At 37.3% G+C, this 12,052-nt stretch overlaps 1 long non-coding RNA gene across 1 annotated transcript; it reads right to left on the bottom strand.

The window, feature by feature from the left end:
* Positions 1-10,726: 10,726 nt before the first annotated feature.
* LOC115289585 lies at positions 10,727-11,766 on the bottom strand. The gene is made up of 2 exons (XR_003907696.1): positions 11,391-11,766; positions 10,727-10,912 (listed from the first exon to the last, which is right to left on the bottom strand). It is a non-coding gene; the product is annotated as an uncharacterized LOC115289585 (long non-coding RNA).
* Between the last annotated feature and the right edge of the window lie 286 nt (positions 11,767-12,052).

Raw genomic sequence — 12,052 nt, 5'->3', positions numbered from 1 at the left:
CAGACCAATATACATATTATAGGGGTCCCAGGAGCAGAAGAGAGATATTATTATTCAAAATATTGCTTAAAAAAGTAATGTCTGAAGCATTCTCTAACCTGAGGAAAAAAACATACAACCAGATCCAGAAAGTAGAAGAGGAATAAAAGCACACACACACAAACACACATTATAATTGTCAAAAGCTAAGGATTAAGAGGTAATCTTAAAAGAAGCAAGAGAAGGAGCACCTCAGTGGCTCAGTCAGTTAGGCATCTGACTTTGGGTCAGGTCATGATCTCATGGTTTATGAGTTTGAGCCCCGCGTTAGGCTCTGTGCTGACAGCTCAGAGCCTGGAACCTGTTTCAGATTCTGTGTCTCCCTCTCTCTCTGCTCCTCCCCTGTGTGACCTCTCTCTCTCTCTCTCTCCCTCTCTCTCTCTCTCTATCAAATATAAATAAACATTTAAAAGAAAGAAGCAAGAGAAAAGCCATGTGGTATGTATAAAAGAAACTTATACCATCAGCAGATTTTTCAGAAGAAACTTTTTAGGCTGGAAGGGAGTATCATGATATATTCAAAGTACTAAAAGTAAAAACTACCAACCAGGATCTTCTGTCTGGAAAATGTGTCCTTCAGAATTGAAGGAGACATAGAATTTCTCAGCCAAACAAAAGTTGAAGGATTTCATCACTACTAAATTGGTCTCACAAGAAATGTGAAAGGGAGTTCTTCAATCTAAAAGAAAAGATGCTAATTAGTACCATAAGAACATATGAAAGTATTAAACTCACTGGTAAAGATAAATATATAGTTAAAATAAAAATATTCTAACATTATAATGGTGGTAGGAAAATCACTTATAACTCTAGTATTATGGTTAAGACAAAATATTATAAACAACTATAACTACAACAATCTGTTAATGGATACACAGTATGAAAACATGTAAATTGTAGGGCCCCTGGGTGGTTCAGTTGGGTAAGCATAACTCTTGATTTGGCTCAGGTCATAATCTTGAAGTTCATGAGATCAAGCCCCCATCAGGCTCTGCTCTGACAGTGCAGAGCCTGTTTGGGATTCTTGCTCTTTCTTTCTCTCTGCCCCTTCCCTGCTCACACAGGGTCCCCCATACCCTGTTTCTCTCCAAATAAATATATTTTTTTAAATGTGTAAACTGTAACACCAAAAAACAAAACATACAATGTGGAAGGTGATGTAGAAATGGAGAACTTTGTATGCATTCAGAGTTGTTATCAATTTAAAATAGATGGTTATAATTAGAAGACGGTTTATATAAATCTCCTAGAAATGAAAAGTAAAAACCTACTGAAGACACACAAGAGAAAAAAAGAAAGAGTCTATGCAGACCAATACAGAAAAGCATCAATTTTCTGCAGTGCAAAGAGAATGAGAGAGGAATAAAGGGATAAATGAATTACATAACAGCCAAAAAAAAGCAATTAACAAAGTAGTAATAGTAACTTCCTATCTATAAACAATTATTCTAAATGTAAGTGTATTAAATTCTCCAAAGACATATCCATTATATAATGAAAAGTTCATATATATGAAAAAATATATAAAAAATATATATGAAGATATACATATATGAAGATATGTATATATATTATCAAGAGAAGATGACATTTGTAAATAGTTACCCATCAAAGAGTGGGGCACCTAAATATATAAAACAAATACTAGTAGATCTGAAGGGAGAAATAGATAGCAATACAATAATATTAGGGAATTTTAATACCCCACTTTCATCAATGGATAGATCATCCAGACAGAAAGTCAGTAAGAAAACATTGGACTTAGACCACATGTTAGATCATATAGACCTAACAGATATATATAGAAATATTCTATGTGGGGGAAGCTTCAAAGCTTGCCTCCAATGATTAAGCAGTTACTTAATGAGCATCTATAATATTCTAGGTGTTGTACAACTAGCAGCATACATCGTGCTCCTTCACCTTCCTCTCATCTACCAACACTTAGTGAATAGATTCTATGCATGACACGCTTGTAAAATATCCCATTTTGGAAGATGATGGGACTGTTCTCTACCTTGATTGTGTTGGCTGCTATAGTTGACCAGACTGGGGTGGGCAGAGAGAGGCCAGTCATGTAAGGCCTGTGCTGACTGGTGCCTCAGGCTCCCTTTGAATAAATGGAGACACCCAGGAGCACACTCCTGTCATTTGCATCCTTGATGACTTGGCCTTTGGAGCTTCTCTGGTGACTTACTAAGTTGTTCAGAAATCATAATGACAGTCTCCTCTCATCTTCATGAAGACCCAAATTTGTAGGCAATAGATAACTTTAAAATGTGTTAAAAAAAAAAAAGAATATTCTGTGTAATAGCAACAGAATACACATTCTTTTAAAAGGCACATGGCACATTCTCTGGGAAAGATCATATGTTATGTTATAAAACAAGTGTTAATAAATTAAAGAACACTATAGTCGTTTCAATCTTTTCTGACCATGATGGTTTCAAAGTGGAAATAAGTAACAGTTGAAAAACTAGAAAATTCACAAGTATGTGGAGATTAAATCATATGCTTTTGAATAATTGAAGAGTCAAAGAAGAAATTAAAATTTGAAATAAAATATCTTGAGACAAAGGAAAATGGAAAGAGAGAATAGTAAAATGTATGGGTAGCAGGAAAGCAATTCTAAGAGGAAAGTTTATAGCAATAAACACATTTGGAAAAAAAGAAATATCTCAAATAAACAACCTAATATACCTCAAGTGATTAGAAAAAGAGGAACAAGCTTTTTCCAGGTTAGTAGAAATGACAATGATCACAGTGAAAATAGATGAACTGGAGACTAAAAAGGCAGTAGAAAAGATAAACAAAACTAAAAGCTGGTTTTCCTAAAGATTAAAAAAAAAGCTGACAAATTTTTAGCTAGACTTACAAAAAAGAGAAGACTCAAATATATAAAATCAGAAATAAAAATAAGACATCACAGCTGACACCACAGAAATACTAAGAATCATAAGAAACTATTATGAACAGCTCTTACCAATGAATTAGAAAGCCCAGAAGAAATGGATAAATTCCTAGAATCATATAATCCACCAATCATGAGGAAATAGGAAATCCAAACAGGTTAATTACTAGTAGGCAGACTGAATCACTAATCAAATACTTTCCAACAACTACAAAAATCCCAATACCAGATGGTTTACTGGGGTATCAAACTTTTAAGTAATAATTAGTACCAATACTTCTCAAACTCTTCTAAAAATTAGGAGAGGAGAGAATACTTCCAAACTCATTTTATGAGGCCAGGATTACCCTCACACTGAAGCCAGACTAGGATATCACAAGGAAAGAAAATTAGAGTCCAATATCTTTGATAAACATAGATGTAAAATCTTCAACAAATCTTACCAAAGTGATTCAACAATAAATTTAAGGAAAGAATCTTACACCATGATCAAGTGGGATTTATTCCAGGGATGGAAGGATGGTTCAACATCCATTAGTAGTCAATGTGTTAAGCCACATTAACAAAATAAAGGATAAGAGTTATATGATCACCTCAATAGATACAGTAAAAGCACTGGACAAAATTCAACATCCTATATGATCAAAACTCTCAACAAGTTATTTATAGAACAAATGTGCTTCAACATTATAAAAGGTATATATAACAAGCCCAGAGCCAATATCATACTTAACAGTAAAAAGGTAAAAGTTTTCATTTTTATCAGAAACAGATCAAACCCTAAAGATTTCATCAAAAATAAAAACAGTTGGAAATAATAAATGAATCTGTAAAGTTGCAGGATACAAAACTGACATACAAATATCAGTTGCTTTTCTATACATTAACAGTTAACTATTACAAGGAAAAATGAAAACAATTCTATTAATGACAGCATTAAAAACAATAAAATGTTTAGGAATAAATTTCACCAAAGAAGTGAAAGATCTAGCCACTGAAAACTATGCAACACTGATAAGAGAAATTGAAGAGGACAAAACTAACGAGAAAGGTATTCCATGTTCATGGATCTGAAGAATTAATATTGTTAAAATGTCCATTCTCCCCAAAGTGATCTTCATAGTCAACACAATCCCTGTCAAAATTCCAACTGCATATTTCACAAAAACAGAAAAAACAATCCTAATATTTGTACAGTGCTACAAATAACCCTGAATGGTCAAAGCAATCTTAAGAAAGAATGGAGGCATCACACTGATTTCAAACATTACAAAATTCTAGTAATCAAAAACAGTATGGTATTGGCATAAAAATGGACACATAGGTCAATGGAACAGAATGGAAGTGGTCAATTAATATTGGATAAAGGAAACAATAATGTCTAATGAGTATGTGATAGTGCCTTTAATAAATGGTGATGGAAAACTGGATATCCACATGGAGAGTAAAAGACCCCTTAACGCCATACACAAAAGCCATCTCAATGTGGATGAAAAACTTGAACTCAAGACATGAAACTCCCTGAAGAAAACATTAGGATAAGTTCTTTGACTTTGGTCTTGGCAAGAATTCTTTGACTTCATACCATAGCAAAGGCAACAAAAGTGAAAATAAGCAAGTGGGACTATATCAAGTGAAAAATTTCTGCACAGCAATCGAAACCAACAAAATAAAAAGGTATGAAGTGGGAGAAAATATTTTCAAACCACAAATTTAATAAGGAGTTAATACCCAAAATTTATGAGGAAAAAGATACACTCAACAGCAAAAAATAAAATAATTCAATTAAAAGTTTACCAAAGACATACAAAAGGCAAACAGGTAGGTAAAAATGTACTCAATGTCACTAGTCATCAGAGAAATGCAAATCAAAGCCACAAGAGATATCACCTCACACCCGTCACAATGTCTATTATCAAAAATATTATAAAGGATATGGAGCAAAGAGAACCTATGTACACTATTTTATGTAAACAGCGTGAATTGGTACAACCACCATGACAGATTATTTAGTCTAACTCAAGAAATTAAAAATAGAGCCACCATATGGTCCAGAAATCCCACTTCTGGGTACATATTTTTTAAAAGGAAGTCACTGTCTTGATGAGGTGTGTGTAGTCCCATGTTGATTGCAGCAATATTTACAATAGCAAAGACATGGAAACCTAAGTGTCTGTCAATGGATGAATGCAAAAAGAAAATGTTACCTACCTACCTACACACACACACACACACACACACACACACACACACACACACACACACGGAATTGGATATTATTCAGCCTTTAAAAAGAAGGAAACAATGCCATTTTGCAACAACCTGGATGATCTTAGAGGGCATTATGCTAAGTGAAATAAGCAGAAAAAGAAAGACAAAAACTGCATGGCATCACTTACATGTAGAATCTAAGAACAAAGAAACACAGAACTCCTAGTTATGGAGACTACAAAGGTGGTTTCCAGGGTCTGGAGAGCTGGGAGAAATAGGACAAGGCTGGTAAATGTCACAAACTGTCAGTTATAAAATGGACAAGGTCTGAGTATCTAATGTGTAACATGGTGACTATGGCTAATAATGCTGTATTGTATCACTGAAATTTGCTGAGAGACTAACACTTAAATGTTCTCACCAAAACCAGAAAATCTAAAGTGTAAACATGAGAGGTGATCGACATGTTAATCCACTCAATGGTGGGAGCACATTCACAATGTATATCGAATCATTGTGTTGTACAATTTTAAATATATTACAATTTTATTTGTCAAGCCTCAATAAAGCTGAAAGGAATCTTCTTTATGGAAACATTCCTCTCTTCTATGAAACGTTAGGATGTTTTCATGTAGTAACTGTTTTATGTGAATCTTCCACAGAGCAGCCCCTGTAATTCCCAGGACTTCCCTGATTCCCAACCAAAACGTTGTTGTTGAATATTTTCTTGGGTTCTGTGAATTACTCCACACCTCCCCCCAGTCTGATCCCCAATTTTTCTTTTGGTATTTAATGTAGCCAACATCAGATTCTGTTGTTAATGAATGCTGATGAGGTCGATTAAATGAGATTAAATGAGATATGCTGCCTAAGGCATTTAGCACAATCAGTAGCATATAAGTGTTTAGAAATGTTCACTACACTTATAATTGTATTAAGACAGTCATATCCTCTGCTTTTACTGTTCTGTCTGTCCAGTGGGTGATATAGGATGGTAAATGGGCACATGGTGTGATCTCATGCTAATCAAGTAGGGGATGCCCTGGATACACAGAGGGGAAGGGACTTGACCCAGGCGAGGGGCTCAGGGACCACATCATGGAAAAGAGACACCTAAATTGAAATACAGAGAATGAACCAGAGAGGGAGCCAGGGAGGAAGGGGTAGCTATGGGTACTCGGGTAACTAGGGGTCTGCAAGAGTTATTTGAAGCAAGGTAACAATGTATACAAATATCTGGAGGGAAACAAAGTGAAGTATCCTTACGGAACTGAAACAAGTTGGACTAGAGACTTGGAGAAGTAACAAGTAACAGAACACACAGAACTTCAGAAACTAGGTTAAGAAGTTTTGACTCTATCCTAAGAGCAAGGAAAAATTATTGAAGTATTTAAAGCATGAAAATGACATGATCATAGTCATAAGCTTTAGAAATATCTTTCTTTTCTAAAAAAATGTTTAATGTTTATTTATACTTGAGAGAGACAGAGAGAGCAGGAAAGGGGCAGAGAGACACAGACAGAACCTAAAGCAGACTCTAGGCTCCAAGTTGCAAGCTGTCAGCACAAAGCTGGATGCTGGGCTTGAACTCATGAGCAGTGAGATCATGACCTGAGCTGAAGTGGGATGCTTACCTGACTGACCCACCCAGGTGCCTAGAAACATCTTTCTGATATAGAAGAAATGAAACTTGGATTAGAGCTGCCAAGACCAGTCATAACACTGGTTGCACTGATCTCTGATTCACACACTAACATCCTTATATAGAAACCGACAGCCTAGGTCTTCAAAACATGAATTCAACAAAGAATTCACTCAGCATTGATAGGCTGAAATTAATTACAGGAGAAATCAGTTTTTTAGAACTTGAGTGGAAATATATAATCTTCTACAACAAATGTTATAAAATAAATGGTTAGACTCTTTAGCTCTTGAATATTAGTGCATATAGGTTCATGTTCCATAAATGTAATAACCTATACAGAAGATGCTATATAAGTTGTCATCTTTAGAATTTGGCCCCTCTTGTCTCGCCTCCACCAGCACTTCTGACTTACTGTCCTCTCCTGGTAGCAGAAATGTAAACATCCCTTAACTTCTTTCTTATCATTCCAAGAAGAGCAATGTCAACACAGCATTACCAATTCCTCATATACTTATGCCCACAACATTACTTCTGCTTCGAGGCCTCATGTTTTACACCTTGTAATTTACTTTTTCAAAACCAGGGTGAGTCAAAGTTTAACAAAGATCCTTTTTGATTCCATGTTTACTACTATACAGAGAATCAACTGAAGGCAGGCAAAACTGGGGGACAGAGATACTAGTTTAGAGATGATGGTAATGTGAATTTGAACACTGGGAATTGGAATGGATTTGAGAAACACTAGGATTGGAGTCAGTGGAACATGGTGGCTTATTGGGAAAGGGAACTGGAAAACAATGAGGAAAGAGTAGAATGAGGGAAGATACATTTCTGCCTCAGGGGGCTGTGGATGATACTGACATCTTATGAAAAGAAACATAGGTAGGCACACAGATTTAGGGAATGATGTAGTTCTGTCTGATCATGCCACATGTGAATGCTTGTTACCATGTGCTAAATACTCCCATTTCTTTCTCTGTAGAGCCCTACCCTGCTTCATGGTGTAGGAGTGGCCATAAAGCTTAAGACTCAGATGTTTTCCCAGCAAGTCTGGATCCCAGAAGGAAAACAATATAGGACCATAGCTTACACAAGATGATTATGCAGTGTGGGTAAAAAGTAGTGCTTTTTAAAAAATTGTAAGCCATTCAGGTCATTTGTTGCCTTACGATAACCTAGTCTAAACTTCCTGTTACAGCATTCAGTGGCATTTGCATATAGAGCACCAACTCTGAGAAAAGACATCAGAATAGAAAATACAAATCTAGGAAACTTCAGTATTCAGAAAGTAATCACTTTCATTAGAGATACTAATCTTTTCTAGAGAGATTACATTTAGAGTAACAAGAATCTATATAAGTGAAATGATAAAATGACAGAATTTGGTGCATAATTAATGGAAAATCCAAAAAGCCAAACCACAGGACAATGATACCACCCAGAAATTAGCAATAGCAGAAAGCCACCTCCACTTCTTGGCCTAGAAAGACAAAGAGAGGCAGTGTTGTGACCATAGCCCAGAGTTCAGTGCCAGCGTCACTGGCAGAAGCTGGAACCATAGTGGGCAAGAACTGGAGTTGCAAGGTGCCACAGCTGCTATGGGAGGCACCACCACCACAGAGACACCAGGGCAGAGAACGGAGACTCCCCCAAGCGCTTCCCAGACTGCCTGTAGAGGCCAGCCTCTGTATGGTACAAAAACCACCTAGATTTCTGACTCAGTCTTCCATCTACTGTTGTGTAGCAGGAACCTATTTCCCCTGGAAGGTGAGATCATTTACCAGAGCCAGTAAAGTACCTCCTGACTGTCTACTAGTTAAAGAGCATGAGGAGCCCAAGTAGTTTAGTAGTAGTCCTAATTCCAATTTACTGGTATCATTGCTGCTTTTCCTGGTAGAAACATTCCTCGCTTGGTTGCAGGAATAGAACACAAAAATTTAGAGTGTGCTAAGAGGTATAATAGTAAGAGTGGTCGTGACCAGTTCCACTGCTTACATCCTGTGACTATGGGAGAAACAGTATCATATACTGGTTACTGGTTCAAGGCATAGAGTGGGGCCAAAAGTGAGTTTTCATCAGCTCTGGGTTGATATAACCCTTAGGGACATAAAACATCACTGTCACAGGCACAGAAAGATCTAGGTTTAGGTATCAATTCTGCCATTTACTGAGATCTCAGACACCTTACTCAACTCTTCTGAGACACTTTTACTCATGTGTTAAATGAGAATTTATAAGTGCCCACAGGATATTACTTGGATCAATATAGGGAAGATGAAACTATCCAGGAAAATGAAAAATCGTGAGGTAGAGAGGAAGACGTCAAGCCAGGTGCTCAGTGAACAGAGCATGATGGCAATGAGACGAGGTGGAGGAAAGTACAGGCAAAGGGCACAGGCCTCAGAGAATCAGGGACATTACTGCTGTGTCTTTGCTAATGTTTTCCCCAGTTGGAATGCCTTAGCCTGCATCCTCCTTTATATACAGAAATCCTCCTCATCTTTCAAAGATCAGATCATGGAGTTCTGCTCAATGAAGTTCTCCATGAAGTTCTGCTCCTCCATTAGGTTCTGCTCAATGGGAAACACCAACAACAACTCAAACCATATTTACTGAGGGCTTGCCATGAGCAGAATCCTGTGTGGAAACTATAATGAGGCCAAGCTATCAAGTGACAAGAAGACACAGAGGAAACTTAAGTGCCTAGTGCTAAGTAACAGAAGTCAGCCTGAAAAGACTATGTTCCAGCTACGTGGCTCTCTGGAAAAGGCAAAACTTTGGCATTACTGAAATTGTCAGTGGTTTTCAGGGATTAAGAAGAGAGAAAGGGGTTACAAGGTGACACAGAGGATTTTTAAGCCATGAAACTATTCTATATAATACTACAAAGGTGGATACATGCCGTTATATACTTATCAAAATCTATAGAACTGCACAAGGTAAACCTTAATATAAATGATTGGTCTTCATTAATAATAATGTCTCAGTATTAGCTCATCAGTTCTAATAAGTGGATGACACTAATGCAAGATGTTAATGATAGGAGAAAGTGGTGATGGAGGAAGGGCACATTGCAGTTCTCTGACCTTTCTGCTAAATTTTCCAATAAACCTGAAGTGGCTGTAAAAAAATCAAGTCCATTAATTCAAAAAGTATAAAATGAGGTCTGCCATCTATTGCTCTACAATTGAAAATCTTTCTGAGGAGAGATGCCATCCATGAGATAATTTGCAAGAGAGCGTGCTCTATATTAATGTACAGACAATAATAAAAATTCAGGTAAGAAAGTACTCTACGAACTGAAGCATTGCCTTAATGGAAGGAGAGAGCTTGGACAAGAAAGGAATTTGGGGGCATTCTGAACTCTGCAGGCTGTGTGATTAAAGTGCCAAAAATGATATGTCTGAAGCCTCTTGGTAACTGTAGTTTGGTTTTGTTTACATGTAATTATAGTTTTTAATTACCTAGCCTTGGGAAAGAAGAGAAAAATGAATATGAATATCAAGTTTGTTTTTGAACTGTAGGTAATAACCTTGTGCTTGTTATTACTAAGTTATTTGCAAGGATAATTTAGCTCTTAGAGCTAGCTGACTTCGTCTCTCTGACAAGCTCAAATAGTCAGGTGGGCCCCTTAATCTACTGTAATAGCCTAAGGAAAATGACCTTGCTATTGCTGTCAAAAGTGGTGGGTGCGTGGAGGGTGGGTAGTAACACTGAAACCATGGAGTCCTGGCCAAGAGTGGGACTACAGGTGCATATCCTTGGTTGTTCAAATAATGTCTGACACTGGTTTTCTCTGGAACAATTATTTGGTCAGGGCCCAGAAGGTTTAAAATCAGGCCTCCGAAGGTTTACTTACATTTTATTCATCACCGAAATACTTTGGTAAAGCTGCCATAAAGGACCACAGACTAGGCAGCTTAAACAATAGAAATTTATTTTTTTCACACTTATGGAGGCTGGTAGCTCAAGATCAAGGTGCTGGCAGCATTGTTTTTTCTAAGCTGCTCTCCTTGGCTTGTAGATGGATCGCCATCTCTTTCCAGTGTCTTTATATGATCTTCCCTTTGTGTGTCTGTGTCCTGATTTATAGGCCACCTGTCATGCTGGATAAAGAACCACCCTAAGTGCCCATTTTATTACTATTATTTTTTAAAATATTTATTTCATTTTGGGAAAGTACAGTGGGGAAGGGATAGAGAGAGGGGGACAAAAGATCTGAAGTGGGCTGTGTGCTGACAGGCTGTGAGCCATTGTGGGACTTGAACTCACAAACTGTGAGATCATGACCTGAGAGAACTCAGAGGCTCAACCAAATGAGCCACCCAGGAGCCCCCAGTGCCCACTTTAACTTAATTATCTCCTATGTCCAAATACAGTCACATTCTGAGGTACTGAGGATTAGAACTTTCACATACATATTTTAGCCCAAAATAATCACCAACCATGTGTATTCTGAGACAAATGCTGCCTGCAAGAACCTGATGTTCTAGGACAAAGGGTAGGAAATTATGAGATGATCCATTATTGCTGTTACTTAACAGCAACAACCAAAATAATAACAGTTAGTTATTGAACACTTACTGTGGGGTAGGCACTAGGCTAAGTGCTTTAAGTGGACTGGTGATGTCTGACTCCAGAGCCCCTTGCAATCCTCTGTACTTCACCAATAAATCAACATTCCTCCTTTTTCAAGGATTAGGTACTTCCCAGGGAGATATCTATCCATGGGTCTCTTGTGTTTCTGCAGATCCTGTGAGCAGAGGCATCGACTGACTTTGTCCTGAGCTTTCTTTTCCAGGATGTTCATAGAAATAAGTACCTTGAAAGACAGTGATAGTAGCTCCCTCAGGAGTTATAGATGGCATAATTATTCCCCATTATAAAATGTTTGAGTTCCTTAAACTCAGGGGTCCCCTCTTATAATACAACCTACTTTGACTACTGATGTAACCTGGTCTCTATGTGTTGCCCTGTAGGACTTGGAGTTCTAGAACTATTACTTATACTGCTGTGACTAATAAAGTCCTTTGTCTCTTACCTAGGAGTCTTGTGTCTTCTACCAGATCTAGCAAGCTAACATGTGAGGTTACAAGTAGGGAAAAGTCTCAGAACCTTCACAGTTCCTGATTTGCATTTAGTCTGACCACGTGAGTAGACCGAGGGTAGTGGAGATGAGTTATTTCCACTGAATAGTTAAAATTTACCAGGTCAGTTTTGATGGAACAGAGGTTTCATGTCCAAAT

Source organism: Suricata suricatta, chromosome 4, assembly GCF_006229205.1.
Source record: "Suricata suricatta isolate VVHF042 chromosome 4, meerkat_22Aug2017_6uvM2_HiC, whole genome shotgun sequence".
Taxonomy (NCBI): Eukaryota; Metazoa; Chordata; class Mammalia; order Carnivora; family Herpestidae; genus Suricata; species Suricata suricatta.
Note: the sequence above shows the minus strand (reverse complement) of the source record. Positions and strands in the feature narration are given on the sequence as shown.